Source organism: Pavona decussata, unplaced genomic scaffold (assembly GCF_977016875.1).
Source record: "Pavona decussata unplaced genomic scaffold, jaPavDecu1.1 SCAFFOLD_38, whole genome shotgun sequence".
NCBI classification, from domain to species: domain Eukaryota; kingdom Metazoa; phylum Cnidaria; class Anthozoa; order Scleractinia; family Agariciidae; genus Pavona; species Pavona decussata.
This window is the reverse complement of record NW_028145460.1, coordinates 5,195,050-5,221,731: the sequence shown is the minus strand read 5'-3', so window position 1 is coordinate 5,221,731 and position 26,682 is coordinate 5,195,050. Positions and strand designations below refer to the sequence as shown.

At 39.9% G+C, this 26,682-nt stretch overlaps 3 pseudogenes across 3 annotated transcripts; all 3 read right to left on the bottom strand.

The window, feature by feature from the left end:
- Positions 1 to 1,619: 1,619 nt before the first annotated feature.
- LOC146483780 (sulfotransferase 1C4-like) lies at positions 1,620 to 10,191 on the bottom strand (annotated as a pseudogene). Its single transcript, XR_014863835.1, has 4 exons — positions 9,871 to 10,191; positions 3,244 to 3,591; positions 2,895 to 2,989; positions 1,620 to 2,055 (listed from the first exon to the last, which is right to left on the bottom strand). The product of XR_014863835.1 is annotated as a sulfotransferase 1C4-like (transcript).
- A 1,063-nt stretch (positions 10,192 to 11,254) lies between these two features.
- On the bottom strand, positions 11,255 to 19,391 carry LOC146483779 (sulfotransferase 1C2-like; annotated as a pseudogene). Its single transcript, XR_014863837.1, has 4 exons — positions 18,938 to 19,391; positions 15,461 to 15,808; positions 13,462 to 13,556; positions 11,255 to 12,663 (listed from the first exon to the last, which is right to left on the bottom strand). The product of XR_014863837.1 is annotated as a sulfotransferase 1C2-like (transcript).
- Positions 19,392 to 19,944: 553 nt separating this feature from the next.
- On the bottom strand, positions 19,945 to 26,548 carry LOC146483778 (amine sulfotransferase-like; annotated as a pseudogene). Its single transcript, XR_014863836.1, has 4 exons — positions 26,367 to 26,548; positions 23,224 to 23,569; positions 21,773 to 21,867; positions 19,945 to 20,896 (listed from the first exon to the last, which is right to left on the bottom strand). The product of XR_014863836.1 is annotated as an amine sulfotransferase-like (transcript).
- Positions 26,549 to 26,682: the final 134 nt, after the last annotated feature.

Sequence of the window (26,682 nt, the reverse complement as noted above, 5' to 3'; positions counted from 1 at the left end):
TAAGAAATTCTGTATTCTTGAAAGGTGGTCGTCGCTATGACGCCGTGCCTGTTCTACTAATGTCTGGGTCAATTCCAAGAGCGATCATCCCCCCCCCCGGGCAAACCCCCGGGCATTTGACTTTTTTACAAATGCCTGATCAAATTCCCCGCTATATGGGCCGATTTCTAGGTCAAATGCCCCACTGGTTGGGGCTGAAAAGTCATCGTGTTGGTTTTTTTTTTTTGTATTCGCTAGCTCTATTTATATAAAAATCAACGAACCTGATACATTCATAAATTTGAAACAATTCATTATTAAAGATAATGCATAACATCACATATGAAACTCAACTAACGGAGAGTTTCACGGTATATGTACCGATGCTCGCTTTTCTTTTATATTTAAAAATGTACATGAAGTTTGCAAATACGTTTCCATTTTTCGCAAAATAATCGACTGCATGATTTGTTAAATAGTTTACGCATTGATTAAATAAACTGGATGATAATCATCTCTTGTTGCAATACAATGGGCGTTTACGTTTACCCATAAGTTTAAAAGCATGCAACTTTATCACAAAAAAAATGTAAAGCGCATTCACTTCAGGAATACATATTTCTATTACAAGTAGAACTGTGAACAGTTTGTTAAAAAACAGTGATAACAAGAACAATAATAAAAAACACTATGTTATGAAACCTAGACATGCCAACAAGTCCAGCTTCGAACGCCGAGCAAAGGGAGAACGAAGCTTGAGGGAACTTGGACATACCACATATATCACCATAAATTTTGTCGAAAACCACGAGGAGTTGTGACCTTTTACATGGAGAACAAATCATTTTTAAACGCGACCGCTGACCAGCATTTTTTCGACGGGTCAAATGCCCGATGGGTCGGGTTTCTATTCGCGTCAAATGCCCCACTATGTGGAGCCGAACAGGGGTCAAATGCCCGGGGGTTGCCCGGGGGGGGATGATCGCGCTTGGAATTGACTGATACATAATACCTACTAATTTTCTTCTCTTTTTTTGTGCTAAGCTCGGTTTTAACCCTTTCTCACCTAAATATCAAAGAACAAATTCTGCTATCTTGTCCCCATATTTTTCTTATAAAACTACTGGGGAGAAGTTATTACAAATGAAGAAAATTCACCTTGGGTGACTCCAGGGGTTGAATGAGCATTGAGCATTACAAGGAGAAATTTGATGCTGATCACTGTTAGGGCTAAAAGGGTTAAGTGGCTCGTATGCGGCGATTTTGATTTGGCCATGAGTTGTTAGTGTCGAATAGAGAGCGCGAAAGCGAGATTTGAGAGAATATATTTCAAAATGACGGATTAATGTGAAACTGGGAGTATTTCTGTGCTAAATGTAATACAAAAGAAAAACAATACAAGTTTCCATCTATGATCACACTTACACGAAATTAAGAAGAACAAATTCGGGCCTAAAAAGAAATTGGTGGGGCGAAATTAATTCTTCTTGAAAAAGAGGGAGAAGACTCGGCGAAAGTATTCAATATCCACCGGGGGTAAAAGCATCCGACCGATTTATGGGAGAGCATGGGTTCAACGTCCGTCAAGGATTAATGACATACTACTGTACTTTTTTTATAACAAAAATGAAATTGAAAAAAAAGAGAGAGCAAATTTATTTATTCAACATGTACCATACAGTAAAGCAATCTCTTATTGGTGCGCGCCATAATATACGATGAAAAACAGACGGTCATATTCGAAATTCAGTAAAGATTTTCAGTATTATATGCTTGTACTCGGTTAAACGCGGGTAACTCATTCATAGTCAAACTCCAATCCACTTCCTTTCAATTTTTCCAACACTTCCTTTTCAAATTTCTCATCCTGCTCTGGAGTGAAGGAATTCTTCCAATCTCCAACCGCGCCCTTCCGAAGCAGAGGGCCTGCACCCTTTTCGTTCTCGTTAAACTTGTAACTTCAACATTTTTCGTCATTCCCTTGAAAGTACACTGCTCGGCAATGCGATTGATGAGCTCGTCTGACAGGGGTTTGTTCAGGAACTCGGCGATCATTCGAACATGGTAAGGTAGATCCTAGAAAAGATAAATGTAATAAGAAGCGCTCCATTACTGGCCCGATAAGTTAAGACAAATAGTGAGTCCAATTTGTTTACTCAATCTGAACATATAGAGGGTTAAAAAATAACTGTTCTCCGAGAAGCCAATCATTTAGTCAGATTGTGTTATACTTCTCCAACGCTTGAGTACTATTTTATTATTACTCCGGCCTAATGGGCAAAAAAATCACAACATAATAAAAGCTAGAGGGAGAGAAAGAGAGAGGGAGGGAGGGAGAGAATTGATCTTTTTTCTGTCTTCAATAACCCTTCTCATTCACGACGTTAGTTCATAGGAGCGAGTGTTCTTTAATTTCTGCTTTCCTTCTTCGTTTCAATTTGGTCTTGTTTCTGTTACTGGGTGGGTGAAAGACCATTCCTCCACATAAAATGTGTAAATATCGGTCTCCTTGAATTGAAGGTCATAAAGTGAGATATATCTTTGACAGCTCCTCCTTTAGACTTCTATAGCTTGTTAGCCTGGGAATGAGGTTGGTGCAATGGCTGGGTAGACTAGCTATTGTATACAGCTGTTTCGACAACGGTTGTCCAAAAAAAGCGTAAAAGCGAACGCGACAATGCCGAAATAAAAGCTCCCGGAATCCATATTGGCCACCATCTCAAGTCTACGCTGTACGGTCGAGGCATTATGGATTCTGCGCTTTGATTGAAATTAATTAGGTATTTCCCAGACTACCTTCCGGCGTTGTCGCGTACGCTTTTACGCTCTTTTTGGACAACCTTTGTTGAAACAGCTGTATTTTTCCGACGTAAAAACTAATTGCAAAGTTAAATACTATACTCGCTACAACATACCTTGTGTAAATCTTCATATTTGAGAAACAAGACATTTGGATCATCTCTGTGTTTCCACCAGTCGAGTACATGGTCAGTCCAAACGTTCCAACCCACTGTACATAAATACACACATTCACTTTAGTAAGAGTGGATAAAATCGAAATAAGTGAATGCACTCTTAGCTTTCACTATTATATCGAACAATGGTTTATTTACAATTGTAATTGAGGATGGAGAAAATGGTTGAGTTAATGACTGGAACTCATGAGAACTAGAGCAGGGCTGGCTTTTTGTTTGTTAATTTCTGTACGTGATGAGAACATAGCATTACGCCGAGTGGCAAAAACCAGGCACTATACAAACTCACCCTTCCCATCCAGGAATAAATTGAGAGAGAATTCCCATGGCCCATTATATCCAGTACCAAAACCTTTCATCTTCTCTTCGAAGTGAAAATGTGATACTGCGACATCCTTGGGATTACGAGCGATGTAGATGTACTTGCACTGTCTTTCCTCGTTTGCACCTTTAGGAATAATACCGTAAGGAAGGTGGGTTTTCATCAGGCGAGGGCTCGGTAGAGTTATGAGGTCAGGTTGTGGAAAATGTTTACAAGTGGCTGGTTCTAGGAATGGAACTCGTTGCTCGAGTTTTTCACTGCTTATTTCTGCATCGTTATACATCTGCCAGACAATTTCTTGAACCCACGTTGTTCCTGAGTAAAAATAATAAATTAAGCCATGTGTTAGTGCATGGATCAGTTGGTCAAAAGCAGAAAATCTAGACTCATTCTAAATTGAAGTGGTTCAGGGACCGCGGAGGGGGAGGGGCTGGGGGGCCTTTCATCAGGCGAGGGCTCGGTAGAGTTATGAGGTCAGGTTGTGGAAAATGTTTACAAGTGGCTGGTTCTAGGAATGGAACTCGTTGCTCGAGTTTTTCACTGCTTATTTCTGCATCGTTATACATCTGCCAAACAATTTCTTGAACCCATGTTGTTCCTGAGTAAAAATAATAAATTAAGCCATGTGTTAGTGCCTGGATAACTTGGTAAAAAGCAGAAAATATAGACTCATTCTAAGTTGAAGTGGTTAAATATGGTGTTGGGTCTCAATAGTCATAGCTGTAGCTGTCCTTCATGACCGTACCCCCAGTCCCCTTAGGGTGTTTTTCTGCTTCTTTAATCTTGTAGTCATCACTGCTCGAGCTGCCGAGTCTGCTTATCAGCTTCAGACGTTCAGCTGGTTCTTTTCCAAACAGAGCACTCTCTAAATCGTTTATCAAGTACACCTTTTCTCGAGCAAACTTGTCTTGCACTTGTAACTCTGCTGTGAAAGTTCCTTGGCAACTCTGTTTCTGTTTACAAGGACCCATTAGAAGCTTGGTTGTCTTGCTTAGCAATGGGGTTGATTTCAGACTGTAGTACAGACTTGGCGGAATTACAGTGACATCTGCACCTGTATCCACTTTAAATTCGGCTAGTTTCCCATTCAGTGTGACCTTTTGCTTTCCACGAAATACCTGCACCTTCTTAAACAGCAACTAGTTCAGTAACTCCATTCAGGTAGAACTCGTCATCATGCTGTGTGTCAGAGAAGTTCACCTCACCCACTCTCTTGTCCGATTGTGATCTACAAGTTTTTGCCCAGTGACCCACTTTAGAGCACTTTGTGCATTTCAATTCGTTTGTATGTCGAAGGCCAAAGCATCCTGGGCATCTTCCTTCAGTAGTCTTTCCAGCCTTGTGCTTTGGCTCGGGCTTCTTTTTCTAATTCCTGTCTTTAGTATGCACTTCATTTCCCTTTCCTTTGGCTAAATGATCCACACTAGCCAGTTCCGGCTCTGGTGCATTTCCCTGTAGGAAAGTTTGTTGCTTTTTCACTACCTCAGACTGCCTGGATTTTGTAATGGCCTTTTCCAAAGTGAGTTTGGGAACCAATTGAACTATCCAGAGAGCTTCCCCACTACAATTCTATCTCGGATGAGATGGCCCTTAAGAGTGCCAAATTCACAATACTCAGCCACACAGTACAAATCAGTAACAAAATTATCCACTGACTCATTTTCCTTTTGGCTTCTGAGATTAAATTTCGCTCGCTCAAATATCACGTTCCGTTTTACGACGAAGTGACTTTCAAACTTCTCTTTAACGGTGTTGTAGTCCTTTGATTCTTCAGTTGTCAGTCCTGACGAAACTGCTATGTCATCGGCTTCTTCGCCCATAATAATAATAAGCTTTATTACTAAATGATGTATATAGCTTAAATTTGTGATTTGCCTAAAAAATGAGGTTTCTGGGAACCTAGATTTTCAAAAATTTCCGGGGGAGCATGCCCCCGAACCCCCCTAGTAAAGGCGCCTCCGGCGCTCAGCAAGATTTGGGGCTCAACGAACACCCCTATCTAACCCTTACCTACGCGCCTGATTTGACTATTCAGTAAAAAAAAGTTATTGAATTTGGAAGGGAGTGTAGAGTTCTTGAATGAAAACGTAAAAGTACCTAATTGAAACGAATGGATATCATGAAATTTTAAGAGTTTAAGTTCCCTAAAAATAGGGCCAGTATGGGCAATGTATGTAGAATTGCTTACTATTCTTAACGCACGTTTCTGTAAGGTTACAATTCTTTGAAGGGGTTGACTTATAGGTACCAGCCCAAGCTAAATTGCAATAATATAAATATGGAAGGATCATAGAATTGTAAAAAGTACGAAGGGAGTGAGTAGAGAGAAAGAATCTAGATCAACTCAACTCGTCAACTACTTGTGGCTTTTCAGCTACAACTCCAGCTCCTTTCCCATGCTTCCGTAGCTTCTGATTTTTTCTCAGTCCTCGGCCACAATATTTTGTTGAGTTATTGGGCAAAGACATAGGCTATAGAAAGCCATGCGTGTTTCTGTTCAACGCCATGTTTAACATTTCAAGAATTGAGTCTGCGAATGCACTTCATGTAAGCTAACACAACATATTCTTCATTTTTATATTTGAAAATTCGACTGAAACAATCATTTCACTAAATAAGAAAACAAAAACAAAAAACAAACAAACAAAAAGAGCAGAGAGATTTTTCTGGAACACTTTCAAGCCAAATGGTGTAATTTCGTGACCGATCTGCATGAGGTATTTGTTTGCGTGACCTTGTCCGTTCACACAGTTAATTTATGCAAGTGAAGTCGTGAGGTTCATTGACACGACTGTTGCTAAATCCGCAGGTCAAGCAATCTCGATCTCGGTCAACCAAATGATTCTCGCCCGGCACCTCCGATCCCTCGACTTTCGTCGATTCAAGTCCTTTTAGTAACGTTTTAACTTTCCTTTAGAAGTCGAATGACAATAATAAAATCCAGTTGAGATGATCGCCAACCGTGACGACTAATTTCGTGTACAAATCCTACAGCAAACAAGACGCTTTTCAGAGCGTTTACGTGGGATGCGTTGACTATGTTTAGCACTAGTGGCCTCATTTATTGTACGCCTCACCGATTATTTAACCTTCCCTCCCTTTGCGATTGAACTAACTGAACAGTTTTAGTCAGAAAGATTGCGTGATATTGAGTTGCGCTACTTGAAATTTTGCCGCCTAAAAATAGTTCCCGCCAGAAAATGTCTTCAGCTGAAAGGAGCACTCTTTTTATCTGAAGAGTTCACTGCTAATCATAACTTTTTGCATACATGAAAACTTGACAACTTTCATCATGTTTTTGCTTCTCATACAAAAGTCTTTCGTTGTACCGGAGATTCTATTACAATAACGTGGCGTGACTCACGTTTTCTACTCTGGTTATGTAAATAAAAGTGTAAGATTACAATGTAAGATTACAAATTGTTTTCGTTTCATCAAAAAACAGAAAGAAAACAGGCAAAAAGCTTTCCTAAATGAAAACTTTTGGTAAAAATTGACAATCAAACCTTTAATCTTTTTGTGAAGTGGATTTCCAGTTGCGTTTAAGCATCAAATCGACAAAGTCATGCGATGTGTGTTTTAGCTTATCAATGATCTTTCCCCCACGTATTCTGGATGGTTCTACAATGTCAAACAGAAGCATGATTCCTTCGCTTTGAACTCTCCAATTTCCACCGTTTTCACTGTCGAGTGCTTCTTAGAAGTTATTCTTTCGATTTACTGCTTCAAAAGGGTTAGTTTTCTTTTTGAAAACGGCACATTGGAATCTAAAACATTAAAACAATATGGCCACGCCACTAAAGTCAAGCCTTTTCAGTTCCACCGAGAGACCACTAGGACCTGAATAATCACAATAGTAATTAACTCCCGTCCGATCCCTCCTGACATACACTAAAATATTGCATTCTGATTGGACCGATTTTGTTAAAGACAACAAGATGCCAGCTTTACTGGCATTAAGCGTGATGCTGGGGCTGATTCATTTTTTCCAACTGTATGCTTCGCCGATTGATAAAACTATCCTTGCTAATGGAATAGTTTGAGTCACGACGATCGCGTTAGGTTGTTTTCCTTGTGTTACGCGACTCAGACTTTCACCGGAAATGTGTGGAATTCCATTACGATAACGTAAGCTTCTCAATGACCTCTTTTTAGTCTCGCGTCGTGGTCAAGGACTGTCAAACAAAGCACGATTCCTTCGCCATGAACTCACCAATTTCTACCGTTTTAAATGTCGAGTGCTTCTTAGAAGTTATTCTTTCGATTTGCCGCTTCAAAATGGTGAAATTTCCGTTTGAAAACGGCACACTTGAGTCCAGAACATGTTATAAACAATATCGCCCCAAATTTAATCCGTTTTTAATAAATAGATCAAATGATGCGTTGACGTCACACAGGTAGGGGTGAGTGGGTCCCCTCCCTCGCGATGTAAGCGACAAGAATGGATTTTGATTGGCCTGCTTTTGTTGAAGACAATCAGAACAATACACCCCGAGTAGGAGAGGGGTGAGTTTAATGAATATGCTATACTGGCATTACACGTGATGCCCGGACTGATTCATTTATTCCAACTGTATGCTTCGCCGATTGATAAAACTATCCTTGCTAATGGAATAGTTTGAGTCACGACGATCGCGTTACGTTGTTCCCCTTATGTTACGTTACTCAGGTTTTCAAGGGAAATTGCGGGAATTCCATTGCGATAACGTAAGCTTCTCAATGACCTCTTCTCTGTCTGCAGTCGTGGACTAAGACTGTCAAAGAAAGCACGATTCCTTCGCCAGGAACTCTCCAATTTCCACCGTTTTAGATGTCGAGTGCTTCTTAGAAGTTATTCTTTCGATTTACTGCTTCAAAATGGTGAAATTTCCGTTTGAAAACGGCACACTTGAGTCCAGAACATGTTAACAATATGGCTCCACAATTTAATGCAGTTTTAATGAAGAAATCAAATGATGCGTTGACGTCACACAGGTAAGGGTGAGTGGGTCCCCTCCCTAGCGATAAGAATGGATTTTGATTGGCCTGCCTTTGTTAAAGACAATCAGAACAATACATCCCGAGTAGGAAATTCCAACTGTATGCTTCGCCGATTGATAAAACTATCCTTGCTAATGGAATAGTTTGAGTCACGACGATCGCGTTACGTTGTTTTCCGTGTGTTACGCGACTCAGACTATCAGCGGAAATTTGTCAAATTCCATTACGATAACGTAAGCTTCTCAATGACCTCTTTTCAGTCTCGCGTCGTGGTCTAAGACTGTCAAACAAAGCACGATTCCTTCACTAAGAACTCACCAATTTCCACCGTTTTACGTGTCGGGTGCTTCTTAGAAGTTATTCTTTCGATTTACCGCTTCAAAATGGTGAAATTTCCCTTTGAAAACGGCACACTTGAGTCCAGAACATGTTAAAACAATATGGCGCGAGTTAATCCGTCTTTAATAAATAGATCAAATGATGCATTGACGTCACACAGGTAAGGGTGAGTGGGTCTTATAAGCGACAAGAATGGATTTTGATTGGCCTGCTTCTGTTGAGGACAATCAGAACAATACATCCCGAGTAGGAGAGGGGTGAGTTTAATGAATAAATTAATGTACCGATTTGTAGCTACGAGGAAGAAAAAAAAAAAAAAGACAAGATGCCAGCTTTACTGGCATTACGCGTGATGCTGGGGCTGATTCATTTTTTCCAACTGTATGCTTCGCCGATTGATAAAACTATCCTTGCTAATGGAATAGTTTGAGTCACGACGATCACGTTAGGTTGTTTTCCTTGTGTTACGCGACTCAGACTTTCACCGGAAATGTGTGGAATTCCATTACGATAACGTAAGCTTCTCAATGACCTCTTTTTAGTCTCGCGTCGTGGTCAAGGACTGTCAAACAAAGCACGATTCCTTCGCCATGAACTCACCAATTTCTACCGTTTTAAATGTCGAGTGCTTCTTAGAAGTTATTCTTTCGATTTGCCGCTTCAAAATGGTGAAATTTCCGTTTGAAAACGGCACACTTGAGTCCAGAACATGTTATAAACAATATCGCCCCAAATTTAATCCGTTTTTAATAAATAGATCAAATGATGCGTTGACGTCACACAGGTAGGGGTGAGTGGGTCCCCTCCCTCGCGAAGTAAGCGACAAGAATGGATTTTGATTGGCCTGCTTCTGTTGAAGACAATCAGAACAATACACCCCGAGTAGGAGAGGGGTGAGTTTAATGAATAAATTAATGTACCGATTTGAAGCTACGACGAAGAAAAAGAAATCGTCCCGTTTTTAGACACGGTATGCCCCCTCAGGGCATCCCGCGTTAAAAAAAAAAAAAAAAAGAAATCGACCCGTTTTTAGACACGGTATGCCCCTTCAGGGCATCCCGCGTAATAAGGACAATACGAGACAAAAAGATCCCCTCTAGGAGAAAACTGAATTTGATACATCTAAAACGAGTTAATAATTGAAAGATGCGCATTTGTGGATACAAACGGCCCCCATTTTATAACGTGGGCTGCACAGGCATCCCACGTAATAACACAAAACCTGACCTTTTAGTTACAGTTTATCACCAAAAGTGTAAAACGATCCCCACCCACCTGACTTGGGATATGTGACTATAAAAACATCATCCGGTCTCGTCTGGAAACTGGAAATAAATTCGGTCAGCAACGCAGCATCGGGAACAATAAACGCCAGAATATTCAATCCCAGAATCTTAATATATTTCCCTGATGTCCATTCACCTTCTGTAAATTGAACTACAGAAGAACTCGCCATGATTTTTTCTCTGGGAATTGTAAATCGACGACCAAGGATCCTTGAGAAACGCCTGGAAAACGTTCGGTGAATGACCCAACTCGAACACTGTGGGGGCCGGAGATTTAGAGAAGATTATATTTGCACTGGGGCTGGGTGTTACGAAACAGGGTAACGCAGTAACGAATAACGAGTAACGGCAAAACATTAAAATCCCACAAATTAAAAAAATAATTAAAAAAAAAGAGAAAACGAGTAAAGGGTAAAAAAAACTCGACAGGAAAAACAAAAAATGAATAAGAAATAAAAAAAATTTAAAAAATAAAAATAAATAAAAATAAATTGCCAACGTTGATCACGTGGAGCTTAAGTGGAGCCGTGATTAACAATACTAGTAATTAAAATAAATTACACATGCATTTGTCAGTCAAGCGGCGGCAGTTCTTGGTTTGTAGCCGCATGCCTATCGCGCGCTTAGGGCTTCTGATCAGTGCACGAAAGAATGGGAATAACTTAAACATTTTTCCTGTCGAATATTACTTCCCGTTACTCGTTTTCTCTTTCTTTTTTTCTTTTAACCTGTCGAATGTTTTGTGAGTTACTCCTTATCCCGTTGCTTAGTAACACCCACTGCTAGAGAAGGGCAATGTACCATTTTGGCGCTATTTTCTAACTACTTATTAAGCCGCGCAGGCATTGGTACCGAGTTTAAAATGAAACGTTTTGTGACACGAGAGAAGAGTAGTGTTTTTAAAAATGATGAAATTGGTTTTACATCGACAAATGTAGAAGTTATTAGAAGAAGTAAAATGCTGGCTTGACACAAGTTTGGAGTTAAAACTCGATCGAACTGTAAGTTAACTACGGAGTTGAAGCAGATAGGTCGTTGATTAACTTTTTTGCTAGAGGGCCGCTGGACAAGGAGACACGATAAACTAAGGAGTGATCGAGTAACTCTATTTCTAATTACTTCTCGTCTACGGCGCAAAATTGAGCGAATAAGCAGATAGCAAGCCACGAGGTTTGCTCTCCGATTTACATCCGACATTTTGTTTGCGAATCTCGCGCCAAAATTCCGTAGTCGGACCAAGGAACATTGTAGACGACCGCGCGCTAAGGCGATCGAGACGATTAAATGGAAACTAGCGATCTTCCCGATCGTCTCGAAATATATTCAAACGGCTGGTACGATCGGGACGATATGGAAACCAGAATAGAATAGAAGAATAGAATAGTTCTTTATTGAAACACGGTAAAATCCATCAGGAGTATAAAACTTAGAAATCACCTAACTATCCTAAACAAAATGCAAAAACTAACTTCAACTAATCTAACTAAAACCTCTTTTTCATGAATGCTGTGTAAACTCTAACATTAAAAATGAAGATTAACTAATCTTTTAAATTGACTTAGAGATTTAGCTTCTCTAACATCACAGGGCAGGCTCTTCCAGAGAACTGTCCGCTATAACTAAAGCTGTTTTTCAAGAAATTAGTTCGCCTTAACGGGACAAAGAGTTTGTTAACAGAGTCTCTCAGGGAGTAACGCGTTTCATTTCGTTTAAAAAATTTACAGGATAAATATTCAGGAACAAGACCATTTTAAGACTTGTACACCATTAAGGCTTTCTGTATTTGAAATTGAGTGCTCAAGTCTTATTAATCGAGTTGTCTAATTAAACGGTTAGCTTCAGCATCATAGCTAGAAAAGGTTAAAACGCGAGCGACACGGTTCTGAAGCTTCTGTAGCCTGTCAAATAACTTTTTACCACAATTACCAATTTCCACATTTCGTTCAGAACACATGAGCGATAATTTAACCTTGCTGAAAGTTCTCTTTTATTTGACGTTGTTGATTCGTTAAGAAACGGTGCCTTCAACTTATCCAGATATAGAAGACAAAAAAGCCCTGTCTGAGGTAGGGTAAAGACATTCAAAAATGCTGTAAGAAAGTCAACGAAATTAAATGAACAGATAACAAGCGCGCTGGGCTTATAATGGCCGTTTAAAATTCAGTTTTACTTCCTCCAGTGAAATCCAGATGAATCAGATCATGTGTCAGCGAACAAAGGGCAGTAACAACAATTGAGACGGCTTCTTCATAAAACTTTAGTTGAATTTATATCAGTCATGCGTGAGAACCTCAGTTTTCACTTGTTCTGCGGTCTTCCTAACACCGAAGTATTTTTGCGCAGTTTATGACCGTGCGGGAAAAGCATATCTTAGTAAGGGCTATGGAAATCCAAAAAGACAATTGGGGGACCATGCATTAAAATACAAAGCAATATATGGCGTTTTTTCCAAATTGAAGAATATCCATGCGATGTATCATATGCGGTACTGTTAAATGCAGGTAACTCATTCATAATCAAACTCCAGTCCACTTCCGTGCAATTTTTCTAACACTTCCTTGTCAAATCTCTCATTCTGCTCCGGAGTGAAGTAATTCTTCCAATCTCCAACCACGCCCTTCCGAAGTAAAGACGTACCCTCTTCCCTCTCGGTTACCTTGAAACTTTCAGCATTTTTTGTCATTGCCTTTAAAGTACACTGCTCGGCAATGCGATTAATGAGCTCATCTGACAGCGGTTTTTGCAAGAACTTGGCGATCATTCGTACATGGAGCGGTAGATCCTAGAAAAGATATATGTATTAAGAAGCGCTCAATTACTGGCCATAAGTTATAAGACAAACAGTGAGTTCAATTTGTTTACTCAATCTGGGAGTAGAGGGTTAACAAAATCACTGCTCTCCGTGGAGCCAGTCTTTTAGTATTTTGTTCTACCTCTCCAACGCTTCAGTGTCAAGTACTATTTTATTATTTCAGCGCACAAGACAAAAATACACAGTACTAGAGTGAGAGAAAGAGATAGAGAAATTGCATTGACATTTCTTTCAATAATTATATTCCTTTTCATTCACGCCGATTATTATATTTTTTTTTTGAGTAAGACGATTCCTCGACATAAAATGTATAAATATCGGTCGCCTTGAAAGGTGATAAGGTGAGATATATCTTTGGCAGGTCCTTTTTTAGACTACTACTACTATTACTATTATTATTATTATTATTATTATTATTATTATTACTATTATTATTATTATTGTTCTCATTATCATTATTATTATTTATTTTTCTAAGATAGATTCATGTAATTATTCGTTATATTCATGTATATGTTTAGTTAGTATTGGCAGTTATAGTTTTATTGTGATGCGCATTTGATCATGTATTAGTATGTTAATTTGCGCAATTTCAAGTAATCAATTAAATATTGTTATTATTATTATTATTATTATTATTATTATTATTATTATTACTTAGCCTGGAAATGAGGTTGATGCAGTGAAATTCAACTTTTGGTAGACTATTGTATAGTTATCCGACGTGAAAGCAATTGCATAGTTAATAATATACTCACTACAACATACCTTGTGTAAATCTTCATATTTGAGAAACAGGACATTTGGATCATCTCTGTGTTTCCACCAGTCTAGTACATGGTCAGTCCAAGCGTTCCAACCCACTGTACATATATACACATATACACTTTAGTAAGAGTGGATATTCAATTAACTAAGCTTAAGGTTTATTGTGGGGAATTCCACGCCCTCCTTAGTAATAAAGGGTAGTAGTCTGAAGGGCATGTTCAGTTGAATAGACAAGGAAAATAAATCAGAACAGAAAACAACCGTGCCTCATTAGACCAGATCTCTCGAGATTAATGAAAGTTGTCACCTTTTTAGCAGGGAAAAAGCCGATTTGGAAAACATATTGAACGTTATGAGTGATCTCTTGACTAGAGATGTAATTAATGGGGGTTCTTAGCGTTTCAGTCATCAAGAGATGGACACTTGGTCATCACAATGTGAAGCAATTTCGTACCCAGAGTCTTCAGGCTTTTTGGTCAGCGGGGCAACGCCGGGAAGACTCTGGGGACATCGAAAAAATTCAATTTTTTTGATTGGCTGTTCCGAAACGGTTTCCATTGTTTTACCGCAGAAATCCTGCGGTAATAAAATTCGATATCCCCAGAGTCTTCCCGGCGTTGCCCCGCTGACCAAAAAGCCTGAAGACTCTGGGTACGAGATTGAATGTGAAGGGAAAGTTACTTTAGTCAACGCCGCTGACCGCTAATTTCTTAGGCCTATGGGTCCCTGTGAGCTGATTCTACTTCGGAAAGAGTGGTTTGCGTCCAATTTTAGCTCATAATCTGAAGTAATTTGTTTGCATTGACGCAATCCTCCAAACAAAACTCTAAATTTGCTTTCTTCTAAAGTGAGTGATGACAGCTGATGACAAGCTACAAATTATACAAATTTCAAGGGAAAATCACCGTAAATGGAGGCCCATGCTGTCTTCTCTAGGGACCCCTAAAGCTGTTCATTTCATAATGGTATGAAATGAGAGCACCGAATTGAACACCACTGACGATGAATAGCCTTGCGAGCTGCAAGAAAAGGTTCAGAAGCCTGGATCTTTGTGCAGATGGAATGATTTGCAGAAAGCAACGACTCTTTCAACATATGTCAAAACGTGGAGAATTGGACAAAGCCGGAAAGTAACCTTTACTTTGCTTGAAATTATCCAAAACGTAGCAGTCATTAAGGGATGGATTTATCAAAAATTTAATTAGTACACTACATTTTTGTAAAAAAAAAAAAGTCGCTTCACCTTTTTAAACATTTTACTAGCAAATCGACAGGTTCCATTATTATGTAAAAATGCGGGAAATCCATTTTTATAGCCCTTTTCCTTAGCCCTAGGATTAAATAAGTCGGCCTCGCAGAAATTTTTTCAGATGTAGTAATTACAATGTCTACTGTAAACTAGCTATATAGTTTCATTTTTAGAACTGATGTCCTTTTACTAGAAAAATTCAAGAAAATATGTTGTCTGTTTGACCCGTCAACTAAAATGGCCGAAGCGCTGTCTACTTCATTAACCATTAAATAAATTTTAAAAATGATAAAACAAAAAGCCATATATTTTTGTAAGGTCAAATAAATGTTTTAACTTGGGTGTAAGTCTTAAGTTGTACTATATTAACAGACTTATGAAATGGTATCTTGCATATGGCACTTTCCACAGCAGGTTCTGAGTTCGAAATTGGAATTTGTGGTGCCAATAAACATCTGATGTTACTATCGCAACAATGAAGTAAGACCGTTAATAAAAAGCGTTTTGGAACATTCCCCCCCTGAAGATCTCTCTGCATGCCAGATTTGAGCGGGGGTCAAAAGTTTTCATTTCTCACTTTGATTTTTACGGATTTTTTACGGTTCTTATAAAATTGTAATCGAAGATCGAGGAAAATTGGTTGACTTACTTATTAGAACTACAGCAGGCTTTTTGTTTTGTTATATTGTGTGCGTGATGAGAAAATAGCATAATGTTGAGTGACAAAAACCAGGCACTACACAAACTCACTCTTCCCATCCAGGAATAAATTGAAACAGAATTCCCATGGCCCATTATATCCGGAACCAAGACGTTGCATATTCTCTTGGAAGTGCTAATATGACACTGCGACATCCTTGGGATTACGCGCAATGTAGATGTACTTGCACTGTGTTTCCTTGTCTTCACCTTTAGGAATGGTACTGTAGGTAAGGTGGGTTTTCATCAGGCGAGGGCTTGGCAGATTGATGAAATCAGGTTGTGGAAAATGTTTACAAGTGGCTGGTTCTAGGAATGGAACTCGTTGCGTTAGTTTTTCACTGCTTATTTTTGCATCGTTATACATCTGCCAGACAATTTCTTGAACCCATGTTGTTCCTGAGTAAAAATAATAAATTAAGCCATGTGTTAGTACCTGGATCAGTTGGTCAAAAGCAGAAAATCTAGACTCATTCTAAATTGAAGTGGTTCAGGGACCGCGGAGGGGGAGGGGCTGGGGGGCCTTAGCACCCCTCCCCCCCCACTTTTTGGATGGTTTAAAAAAATATATTTTTTTACTAAACCATATCTAACACTTACAGAAACAACTTACCCTACATATTATTAAGTATATTAAGGTTTTCTCCGACAAACCCGACAATTTCAGACAGTTTGTCCTTAGTTTTGTTGCTGAAAGGACGACTAGCTTCAACTGTGAAATAATGGGATTTCAGCTCTTGCTGTTGTTGGATCGGTGTTTCACGAAGATAAAGAAGTTCACTGAATAAGTTCGAGGGAGATTTTGCACAAAGGCATTCATTTATGAAAGGCACTTATCGCCGTTACTCGTAAATATTGGAGACGGAAAATTAAGCACAGCTACGGTCATCCTGCATCATTCCGCAATCCCGCTGTCATAACGAACGAAGAAGCACAGATGATTTACGTAAACATGAACAACGGAACTGGGTCTTCACAAGCGGCCGAGCAAGGCAGCACTCTAATCGGCATAAAAATATAAATAAGGATACGTGGCCTTTCGTTCACCTTTCTTGCAAAATGCAAGGCATTGTGGTTGCGGTAGTATCAAAGGGATAAGGCATTGTGGTCAATTTTGTGGACACCAGAATGCAACGCGCTGCTTTGCTCGACTGTTCGGATCGGCTAGAGAAATCGAGGTGAGTATTTTCTCGTTTTTAATGCCCCGAATTTACGGAATGTTTTTAATTCGTTTATATTTTCTAAACTGCATCTCTTTTAATAATGAAGGCAAATTCTTGAAAGCCGGTGTTGTTAACGTTGTTTAGGCTGGGTTGATTATTATGCCGCAGTTGTGTCGCGATTTCGTTCCGAATTTCATACAGTGCCATGTCTGCCTTCAGTTTCATGATTACAGTGGTGGCTAACAAGTCGAACAACCTGTCAATTTCGAAAAAACTCGAGAAGTAATCTACAGATACCAAGTAATTTTTGTGGCCTAACTCGAACAGGTCTTAAGTAAGATGAGCTTATGAGTGGTTCGTCGACTCCGATCGGAGATTACCCAGGATACGCCGTTACGCCAAGTGCCAGGATTCTAATATCATCATTTTTTTAGAACAAAACTTAGGCACTCAAGTTACACTATTATTTGAGGACTACCTTATCCGAAAAGTAAAGAACGCATACAAGGCCTAGCCTGTTAAATCATGAACATAAATGGACATGATTTTGAGTGAGTGGCGGGAAAAGGCCACGTGAGAAGAGCACGCCTTCGAATTGTGATTTTATCGTCCGATTGATGAAGTTTTGAGTGTAATATGTAGAATCCGTTGTTAGATCAACTTTAAAGAACTGAAACAGCCTGAGTGAAGCGTAATCACGAGGAAAATTGTGAAGAAGTCATTATCTAATGCAAGTGGAATTAAATCAATAAAGCCTCTCTTACATAGCCAGTGCTTGTAGAAAAATGGTTTTAATGGTTCAGTTTTCAGAACTTTGGCAGGGCAAATAACGCTGGCTACCGTGCCGAAATCGCTGAGACAGCGTATTTCCAATCTTACAATCTTCCATAATTTACGTCTCTGATTGCAATTTTTTTTTAGCAGGGCAAAGCTCCATTTCAGCTGAGCTTAAACTTTCGAACGTTTGAATGACTAGTTTGAAATAACATTTTATTTTATTCCAGATGTTTCATTAGGCGACTTTCAACACGCCATTAAATACAATTTGAGTTGTTATACACGTTATTTGTTCTTACTGAGTTTTCTTGCTTCATTTCCAGTCTAGGCACAATGGGCCACTTTCAACCTTCCCTTCCATTCTCAACCACACAGTTCTTTCCTCCCTCCCCACGGCGACGTTCAGTGCCGTTCCGGTATACTAGTTTATTTTACCTGTATTAAACCCTCTTCTCTCCTAGAAGGGATATAATTGTCTAATTGTATTCAGTATAGACTGACCAATCATAATCCACTGTCTGCAGGCCTTAGTGGGGCCTAGTGGGGCCTAGAAAAGTCCCGGATCCTTTTCCACTAAAAAAAAAAAAAAAAAAAAAAAAAAAAAAAAAAATCAAAATGGCGGCCGTGTTTGTTTACGAGGAAATTTTCAAACCCTCGCACTCCTGATAGTTTTCGCGAAAATTTTGATAAAACGTAAACGAACAATTTTTCTTCACGAATGGATCAAATCTCCTTCAACTGGGCGCTCTGACTGTACACAAGCTGAGACAATCACTGTCTCGCATCTCATTTGTCTCAGTAGCAAATCATCGGAAAAAGTCAAAATTATCGATAAAGTTTAGTTTCTCTTATTGTATTACTATTTTAGCGATAACTAAAGCAGATCAGCCACATATTTGTGCAGATTTTGTCTCGATCAAAATTGTTTTCTTTGTTCTGCAAGGTTTAGCGAATTAAGTGAGGCAGAAAGTACGCCGTCTGAATCAGTCGTCGCTCCCATGTTGCTCCAGAGTCGAACTTTTAAGTTATTTAAAAGAATAATTAGGTTCGGCACCTGACTAGAGCGGCGTCTGGAACAGGTCGAACTGTGTAAATAGCGAAACCTAGGTTTAAGTTTCGAAGTTGGTGAGTTGAATGAACTTCGAACAAAACAATCATTTACAAAAAAAAAAAAAAACAAAAAAAAACAGAGGGATATCCGTCTGCAACGCTTTCAAGCCAAATGGTGTAATTTTTGTTTGCGTGACCTGCACCTGCGTCACGAAGTCTTTTATACAATTTATGCAATTAGAGCCGTGTATTGTGAAGTTCAACACGACTATTCCTAAATCCGCCAGTCGAGCTATCTCGATCTCGGTGAGCCAAATGATTCCCGGCCGCCCACCACCCATCCCTTGACTCTTGTCGATTCAAGTCCTTCTAACTGAACGTTTCAACTTTCCTTTAGAAGCCAAATGGCAATAACAAAATTCAGTTGAGATGCCGTGGCGAGATCGCCAACCGTGACGACTAATTTCGTGTGTAAACCCTGCAGTAAATAACACAAAACCTAACCTTTTACTTAAAGTGTAAAACGATCCCCACTCACCTGACTTGGGATATGTGACTATAAAAACATCACCCGCTCTCGTCTGGAAACTGGAAATAAATTCGGTCAGCAACGCAGCATCGGGAACAAAACCCGCCGGAATTTTCAATCCCAGAACCTCAATAGATTTTTCTGAAGTCCATTCGCCTTCGGTAAACTGAATTACAGAAGAACTCATTTTTTGCTCAGTCAATTTCTTAAATCGATGGGCAAGGATCTTAGGAAACGCTAGACACCGTAGGCTAGTGATCGACCCGTCACCGTACAGAGCATGACCTCAGAGCCTCTCGGCTTGGCTACGTCATATCATGCGCGAAACGGAAGAGCTCTGGAGACGAGAATGCGCACAGAGGCATTACGTGAGAAACCATTGCGCCTGCGCGAAGTCAGTGTGTTGCCGAAGTCATAGTGATATGTGTTTCCCCGTGATATACGTTCCCCAGCTGATATATCACTAGTGGTATGTGTTTCCCCTCAAATATGACCGACAACGAAATGTGTTTCCCCTACCCACCCCTCCTTTCCAAACTTTTTGCAATTCGTGTATTTGTAGTGATATCTGTTTCATATCACGGGAAAACACATTTCACTGTGACGTTTGATGTAGCACGGAAATATGTGTTCTCCGGTGGCCCCGCTCTCAAGCATGGTCACGCTTTGTGTTCAATGGCCTTTCTCGCACAGCTACCGATAGAAGGCTACACTCCCCGAAGCACTGCCCTTGTCCAGCTGTGATATGTGCGTGCGCAGAACTTTTTATTTTGTTTGCAGCGTGCGGAGTTTTTATTTGCAGTGCATTTTATTTTGGGAGATGCGTAACTTGTTATATGGGGTCCTGCTTGTGGGCTTCCGTGGTTTATGAACTTGTGAAACTAAGATACAATGGACAAATAAATAAATAAAATAAATAAATAAATAAATAAATAAATAAATAAATAAATAAATAAATAAATATATTCAGTGGCTTGTTGATCCACTTTCATCGGACCTGTAACCAGTGTGTTTTTGTTCTGTTGTTGGTGAACCAAGCAGCTCTGAAAATTTAGAATTCAGAATTAAGGAAAGAAAATTTTAATTTTCAATTAAAATTGTTTCAGGTTCAGACACAGTTTTGACAGTTGTTGTTGTCATGTATTGCTGACGCTTGTAAGTATTACGTTCATTAAATGAGCATGTAACAACCGCGCTGGGCTTATAATGGCCTTTTAAAACTCAGTTTTACTTCCTCCAGTGAAAGCTGGCTGAGTCAGATCATGTGTCAGCGAACAGAGGGCAGTAACATCAACGGACACCTTCTCTAAAAACTGCTCAATTTAAATTTTCATGCCGCGTGAGAACCTGAGTTTTCACTTGTTCTGCGGTCTCACATGGAAAACTTGTATAGTTGAACATCATTCAGACATCATCTAAGATAAAAACAAAATATCCGACCGAACGGACGGGAGGGCATGGGTTTGACTCCTTTTAAGGACTCATGACATACTGAATACTGTATCTTTCTTGAAAACAAAAATGAAACTGAGATATTTATATTTATACAACCGATACATGTACCATACAGCAAAGCAACCACTTATCGGTGTGCGGCATAATATGACGATAAAAAACAGATGGTCAGCGACTCAAAGCTAAGTCAATTGTATTTTCAGTATCAATTGTGCTAGTACCGCTAAATGCGAGTAACTCATTCATAATCAAACTTCAATCCACTTCCGTCCAATTTTTCCAACACTTCCTTCTCAAATCTCTCATTCTGCTCTGGAGTGAAGTAATTCTTCCAATCTCCAATCACGCCTTCCGAAGCAGGGCTGCACTATCTTCCTTCTCGGTGTACTTGAAGCTTTCAGCATTTTTCGTCATCGCCGTGAAAGTACACTGCTCGGCAATGCGATTGATGAGCTCGTCTGACAGGGGTTTGTTCAGGAACTCGGCGATCATTCGAACATGGTAAGGTAGATCCTAGAAAAGATAAATGTAAGTTATAAGAAGCGCTCAATTACTGGCCATGACAAACAGTGAGTTCAATTTGTTTACTTAATCTGCGAGTAGAGGGTTAATAAAATCACTGCTCTCCGCGGAGAATGAATGAATGAATGAATGAATGAATGAATGAATGAATGAGTGAGTGAGTGAGTGGGTGATCGACTCAGTGTGTGAGTGAATGAGTTAGTGGCTGAATGAAGGAATGAATGAAATAACTTTATCTAACTACTGGCTTCTTTGTGGAAAAGCCGTGTACAAAGTAATAGAGGTTCAGTTCATGAATTAAAATGGACTTATGGACTACACAGTATTCAATTAAATAAATAACAGCGAGGTTGTTTATTTGTTTTTTAAAAAGTAGAAAGAGTGATAGCAGATCTAATGTGATACGGAATGGAGTTCCATATCTTTGCCCCCCCCCCTCCCCCCCAAAAAAATGACAATTCAGTATTACAGTCGAAGCTCTTGTAAGCGCCGCTTACTACCTTGGAAATTTCAAAAAGTGGTCGGTCGCAACTAGAGCTGGTTACTTAAGAGAAAAAGCTCTCGTAAAGGACCAATGACCGAAACAATAGAGGCTGGTCGCTTACGGGAGTTTTGGCTTTTTTTTAGGCACGGCTGGCGAAAGTAGACGTCAAGCATCTACTGAGATTAAAAGTTAACCTTCTAAACGTTTATTCAGATGATTACAATGTGTATCACTAGTATGCACTGCACAACAGCTATCAAAGAATGTGCTGATGCGTTACTAGATTATAGACAACCTTTGTCGAAACAGCTGTATTTGTCCGACGTGAAAATTGCAAAGTAAATTGCAAAGGTAAACTGAAAGATATACTCGCTACAACATACCTTGTGTAAATCTTCATATTTGAGAAACAAGACATTTGGATCATCTCTGTGTTTCCACCAGTCGAGTACATGGTCAGTCCACAGGTTCCAACCCACTGTACATAAATACAGACATACTTTTTAGTAAGAGTGGATATTCAATAATCTTATTCCTACAGCTCATCCTCTCTTGTTATTACCAATTGCGCGAGTTTCGCGCATTCGTAATTTCGCGAAAATTCGAGCCGAATTTTGCGAGTATTAATTTTCGCGATTTTTTCAGCATTTTCAGTATTTTCTTAAACCCTGAGTTGAGTCTACAAATGGAAAGTTTGATAACTGTACTAAAAGTTTTGGCCGAATTACAAGCTGAACAAAACGGTGAATCGGAGGAAGAGTCGAAAACAAAACCGGAAATATTTTTTCAAGGACAGATAATTACAGTTTTAATTCTGAACAATTCACCACAAGGACCAGTTAACTCAGAGCATTTAACTAAAATTCTTATTTTTTGTTATGGTATTGAATTTCGCGAAATCTTTTTCTCGTGCGTATTAAATTTCGCGATTTTAATCGTGAAGAATTCTTAAGAATAAGGTACCTAAAATTACGGCAACGAGGGGGCAGAGGTACCCCTCGGCAATTTAGCCGTGGGGTGTACGGTACGGTTTTCCAAACCCTGCTCCTATTTCAGACCAAAATATGTAATTTTCCGGTACCCTTTTCTATGTAGAACTGGCCCCTAAAATGCGTACCCATTTTCAGACCTGGTTTCTGCTATCCATACCCGTTTCTGTAAAATCCATATCTGTTTCAGACTTAAAGACAAAAATGATGGCAGAAATCTATACCTAATTTCAGAGTAAAACGGCTTAACAAACCATACCCTTTAGGCCGCAAATACCTATGTAGCTTATACAGGAAAGTACCCTCCCCGCAAGTCGGGGGATTCCACGTAAAAATCGAAATACGTGAATGCTGCCCTCAGCTTGCACATTATATTGAACAATATACACTTAATGTATGGTCCCGAGGGAAACAGTTACTTTTGTTTCCCGAGAGTCGTCTCGGGAAACATCAGGACTCGAGCTGGGAAACAAAAGTAACTAGTTTCCCAAGGGATCATACATTAAACTAGTATATATTTAGACTTTCCCTTCAACAATCACAGAAAAACAAACAAGCAAACAACTGAGAGGGCAGCAACTGCGGTATTGCATCCCGTTCGAGATACATTTGTATTTGATCAGGACTACGTGACCAAGAATCAACCAACCACAGTGCTCGTTTCGTTGAGTGAAAGTCTAAGTATATAACAATGGTTTATTTAAAATAGTTATCTGTGATATCGAGAAAATGGTTGAGTTTTTGACTAGAACTAGAGGAGTCTTTTTGTTTTGTTAATTTCTGTGCACGATGAGAAAATAGCATAACGTTGAGTGACGAAAACCAGGCACTATCACCAAACTCACCCTTCCCATCCAGGAATAAATTGAGAAAGAATTCCCATGGCTCATTATATCCAAAGAAGACCTTTTCTATTTTCTTTAAAGTGAAAGAATGACACTGCGACATCCTTGGGATTACGAGCGATGTAGATGTACTTGCACTGTGTTTCCTTGTTTGCACCTGTAGGAGTAGAACTGTAAGGAAGGTGGGTTTTCATCAGGCGAGGGCTTGGTAGAGTTATGAGGTCTGGTTGTGGAAAATATTTAGAAGTGACTCGTTCTAGGAATGGAACTCGATACATGAGTTTTTCACTGCTTGTTTCTGCTTCGTTATGTGTCTGCCAGACAATTTCTTGAACCCATGTTGTTCCTGAATAAAAAATAAATTAATGAAGTTAGGTGTTAGCTATAGGAAATGGGCATGAAATCATCTTGCTGTAGTGTAAATTTTGTTTTGGGTATAATGAATCGGTGACGTGGAATCGGTGAGTTGCTCTAAAGGCTGGTTTCCATATGATCGCGGATCGCAGATCGCAGATCGCAATAAGGTCTGCGATCGTCTGCGATCATATGGAAACATAATTCTGCGATCGTCTGCGATCCTGCGATCACGATCGCAGACGATCGCAGAAGATAAAGCATAAAGGCTGGTTTCCATATGATCGCGGATCGCAGATCGCAGATCGCAATAATGTCTGCGATCACATGGAAACATATTTCTGCGATCGTCTGCGATCCTACGATCGTGATCGCAGAAGATAGAACCATGTTCTATCTCCTGCGATCACTGCGATCCCCTGCGATCAATTGCGATTGTGCGATAATATGGAAACCAAAGTTTTGCGATCCGCGATCGAAACGCATCCCATGTCCCATAATATTTCGGGTTCTCTCCCACGATTCAATGCTCGTGTGTTCGATTGTAGGAACGGTCTACGTAGCAACAATCATTTCGTTGTCATTTCGAGGAATTTTTGGAGGAAGTTGCTCGTTATGAATGTGTTTACAATCGCAGCAGCAAAGATTTTAAAGACAAGAACAAAAAGGCCAACTGTTGGGACATTACGTAACCTGAAAGCCTGGGGAAACCAGGCCAACCTGGCTTTTCAGGTTATGCTTTCCCCCCACACTTACCCTGACAGTCTGGGAAAACCCATCTAACCCTGCTTTTCACTACGGTGTTTTAACCACACTCACCCTGAAAGCCTGGTAAAACCAAGGTTACCTGGCTTTTCAGGTTCTAGTTTGCGTGCCGAAACCAGCTTTACCAGGCTTTTTAGGTAACTTTTGACCAAGCTAACCAGGAAAGTCTGGTAAGACCAGGCATACCAGACTCTTAACCAGACTTGAGTTCAAACCAAAAGCCTGGTAGGCCTGGTTGGACCAGACTTCACCAGGCTTACCAGTCTTTTTACCAGGCTTTTGTTGCAAGGGAAAATCGGGCAGAAGTGGGGCAGAAGTTTTATTTATCGGCCGGGGAAGCGGAGGCCAAATTTCGCAACATAAGAACTGCGTACGGTCGTTATCGAATCCAAAACCGATGTTTTCGACGGTTTTGGAGCTGACGACGACTCGCTTCATGACAAACAGAAGAAGTAAATTTGCTTGCGGCAAAATTTCGCTCTTCCACGTTCGCGATGTTGTTTGCTTTTCAGCCTACACGCGCGTGTATATTTGACATTTCCGCTGACCAAAACGTATGGCTATGGTCGGCTCTGCGATCGTTGCGATTATATGGAAACAGCCTTTTTTGCGATCGTCTGCGATTATATGGAAACCAGCCTTTAGATAAAACATGGTGCCATCCTCTGCGATCGTCTGCGATCACGATCGCAGGATCGCAGAAGTATGTTTCCATATGATCGCAGACCTTATTGCGATCTGCGATCCGCGATCATATGGAAACCAGCCTTAAAGATTAATTTTGTAAAGCTTGCTAACCTTGTACCTGTTCATTTGTGTTTCTTGAAAGTCGAGTAATAAATTAATCACTTCTCCTGTTTTTGCATTGACTGTATTTAAATTTTAGCGTTGTGATACTCCGAGTAGGACGCTCACGCAATCGTTGGGGAGGAAAGATTGCATGAAGAGCCAAAATAAGCTAAAAGAGCGTCTGCGAGGGAAGCTATTGTGATTGTGTTTCATTAGTGCAGTTCAGAAAACTGCTTTTCTCAAGCTGGTCAAAGAAGCACATGTTTTCAATTTACCCACGCCTTGTTTGTTGTAAACAACAAATCGAAAAGCTATGCTTTCGAAGTGCTCTCCTCAAATGACGGGTCAAATTTCATTCAAATTGAACTTCAAGTTTTCTAACCTCATTTACACAGAGCTGCACGTGGACCAGCCGCGGAGAGATAAACCGCTCAAAATGGCGTTTGGAAGCTCTGAGAGGCCATGAAAACAAAGCAAAACACACCAGGTAAGCTTGTTAGACTGAATTGTAATTTTTGTGGGTTGTCGAGGGAATATTGTTGTTTAATTTTCGATCGAATTGTAACGCCATACAAACTTTACCTCTGATCTCAATAAATAATAGTTGCTTGACTGACAATCTTGAGTAAAATTCAACAAAAAACAATCATTTTCACTAAAAAGAGCAGGGAGGTTTCTCTGGAACATTTTCAAGCCAAATGGTAAAATGTCGTGACTATACCTTAAAACTGATCGATTTGCATGTTGCCGGTTTGGTACATTGTTTGAGCGACCTACACGAAAGATAAAGTTAATTTATGCAATTGTAGTCGTGAAGTTCAACACGACTTTTCCTAAATCCCCCAGTCGAGCCATCTCGATCTCGCCGTCAACCAAATGATTCTCGTCCATCTCCCATCCGTTTTACTCTTGGAGGTGTCCTCTTGTCGAATGACGTCGTTCTAGTTTACAGCTGTTTCGGCAAAGGTTGTCCACAAAAGTAAAATTTATTGGGTATTCCCAGACTACCTTTCGGCATTGTTGCGTACGCTTTTACAATGTTTTGGACAACCTTTGTCAAAACAACTGTATACGTTTCAACCTTCCTTCCGGAAACCAGAAGCCAACCGCGACGACCGACTAATTTCGCGTATCAACTCTGCGACCTCTGCGGTAGATTTTTAAGTCTTCCCGACACAAAACCTGACGTTTCACTTATAGTTTATCACCAAATGTTAAAAGAGATCCCCACCCACCTGACTTGGGGAACGTAACTACAAAAACATCGTCCGGTCTCGTCTGGAAACTGGAAATAAATTCGGTCAGTCAAGGCAGCATCGCCAACAAGAAACGCCGGTATTTTCAATCCCAGAATCTCAATAAATTTCCCTGATGTCCACTCGCCTTCTGTAAACTGAATTACAGAAGAATTCGCCATGATTTTCGCTCTGGGAATTGGATATCCTTGAGAAACGCCTGGAAAACGTTCGGTGAATGACCCAACTCGAACACTGTGGCCGCTGATCCACAGTAAATTTATTATAGCCCACTTTGAAAATGAGTGACGGCCTG